Raw genomic sequence first — 2,937 nt, forward strand, 5'->3', positions numbered from 1 at the left:
GACAAAAGTTTAAAATCATTGATTTCCTTACCTGTCCATTATTTTTGTTTGACGGAGTTGAATTGTTTGGACCACGTGGCATGAAAAATTTTGTCAAGGTCCTGATGAGAATGTGCAGACAACTGAACGTGTGAAAGAAGACCACTGAGTAAAGACCGTGCAACTATCTATGTTGTGATTGGATAATTTAAATTAGCAAGCAGTGAAACTAGTGAGACTTTATTAAACTAATTTTTTCTCATTTTTTTGTTAAGGTGTGAAATATTATTTTGTACCGTAAATGGTACTTGAAATATTATAATGTACTGAAAATGTACTAAAAATCTAAACGTACTTTCAATTTACTGAAAAGGGCAAAATGTACCAAAAAAGTACAAATGTACTAGGAACGGCAACACTGTCCCTTAGTGTGGTTCTTGGAGCACAATATCTGAAAGCAATTAGCTTTTTCTTGCTTTGTTTCAACTGTCAGTATATAGCTGCTTTCAACTTTGTATTTTAGTTCTTATTTTCCGTTTTCTTAAGTTCTAAATTTGGTTGGGTTAAGTTAATCCTACTTATAGGTTAGCGTAACTAAATATATGACTGAATATAAATGTAACGAGAAGCTCGACGTTCTTCCCCTTTTCCCCTTTCATTTTTCCTCTCTCCTTTTCCGCTGCTTTTTCCTTCCCTCCCCATTGGCTGTATACCACTGAGTGCACACAATGTATGTTTCCCTAGCTCAGTGTTTTTCAACCTTCTTAAATACGCGACCCCTTTAAAAGTTAAAAAATTTTGGCGACCCCAAGCGCCATATTAAACTATATCAGTGATTTTAAAAACTACGTATTTAATTCACTTTCTGCTGAGACCTAAATATCGATCAAAAAACCAATTGTACTGTAAAATAAACAGGCCCAGTTTTTTTTTAACGAAATTGTAAGTTTTTATTGTAGTGCAGGAGCTACAGACACTTATCTTTTTTTTACCCGCGAGCCTCCGTGTAAGGCTTTGCGATTCCTCCTGGGGATCGCGACCAACAGGTTCAAAAACCCTTCCCTAGCTATAGATATGTACAGTACATAACAAGAAAAAGTATTTGGAATCGTGCTAAACGTGAGTTTTTGATTGTTTGCAAAACTACACGTTCAGAGACCTCCTGAAACAAAAAGTAAAAAAACTTCTGTGTCACTGTGCGCATGAGTTAAAGTCTATTTCGTCTACTATGATCTCTGAATGAAATTAATGTTTTCAATTTGGGACGGTTGCTTGTGTGTAAAACGCATAGATACTATTACATTTTGATAGTTAAAAGCGAAGGGATGATTAGGTATTAATCACGTGTCTTATCTGCAGATTGTTTAAACTTGATGAAGATTTTATTCGTCATTAACATTTATAATTTTTATACAATTCATCAATATCGTTAACATTAATCATTTTGGCATTTTATAATAATCAATAATGTAAAAAGTTTTCTATAACAAAAACTCCTACAAGATAAAGCAAAGTAAACGAAACCATAAAAAATTTAAGTGAATGCCTAAAGCTACAACCCCTTCTACCACGAAACAGAATCTTAACCAACTACTTCCGAGAATATACTATATACCACCGACATTAGATGGTGCCACCATCTAATGGCGGTGGTATCAATGGTGGTGCCAAAGCTGTCAAAGAGAATTTGCATGAAGGAATTGTTAAAGATTGACGAATAACAATTTGTCGTGAATTTCCATCAATTCTTAGTGTATCACAGACGGTTGATTGGCACAAGCCCCCCTGAACAAGCACTTCGAAAGCTAGCAGCTAGTAAAGGAAACGTGAAGAAACTAAAGGATTTGATGGGAAAATCATAGATATATTCGATCTACAAGCCTAGTGGACGCTCTAAACTGGGTTCACTCTTTTTAGGGAAAAGAACCTCGCTGACCGTCTTTTATGTTTGTTGAGTAAAGTGAGCTATTAGTTTTGTGGATTAAGTGCAGAACAGGCTGCACAATATAAAAGTTATGCAAGTTAGAGGGCTGGACCCGGGTACAGATGAGTGCCCGTAAGATATGTCATATGGTCAAGCTATGTCGTCTCTGTCTACCTTGTCAGGTATCCGACCTGCTTATGTTTAAAGCATTGTCTCTATAACCCTGTAGTGCCATTAGGCGGGGCAGGAAAAGACTTGCTTTTTGAGGCTGTATTACATACGCGCATTGTTAAAACACTTCATAAGATTAAAATAGTCGTAAAACATACTGATGATTGTGTTCCGCACGGAGTTTTCTTCACTTCTGAAAAGAATTGAATTGAGTATAATTTTGACTGACGAAGGTTTCGTTTTATTTTTAAATTGGTTACTCTTCCTACCTTTAAGGACATTTTACGAATAAATGAAAACATTAAAGTTAGAATATGTATTTAATTTAAAATATATGCATTCCACCTCAAATTAGTAGTATCTTTCCCCGGTACATCCTATTTATCCTTTAACAAGAAAGTCATATTTGTCATCTATTAACATTCTCTGAAAAAAAATTTTTGAATTATTGAATGTCACTTCCGGTTAGTATCAAATGTACAGTACAATTTTCTCGAATTGCATCCAAATAAAAAGTACGTAATGTAAATGCTGTGCTACATAACACAAGTAGCATATTAAATTTATTTTTATTATTAAATAATTTACTTATTTATTAATTAAGTACTGTACGTTAAACCTGTTTTGTTTAATTACAAAAACCAAGTTTAATTCTTAAAATATATAAGTGTATTTAACATCAAAATATGAAATCAAATGCTTTAAATTTTTACAAGATATTGTTATTTATTGTAAAATTTTGCCGCCTCCTAAAAGTGCCGCCCGGGGCGGGCCGCCTCATCTATAATGAATTACAGTTGTCACGCAATTAGAAACATTAAATTTGCCAAGCAAACACTTTGTCCTTTAATAGTGAAATAAAA

Source organism: Centruroides sculpturatus, unplaced genomic scaffold (assembly GCF_000671375.1).
Source record: "Centruroides sculpturatus isolate CEXI.00-Female unplaced genomic scaffold, Cexi_2.0 scaffold990, whole genome shotgun sequence".
In the NCBI taxonomy this organism is placed as follows: domain Eukaryota; kingdom Metazoa; phylum Arthropoda; class Arachnida; order Scorpiones; family Buthidae; genus Centruroides; species Centruroides sculpturatus.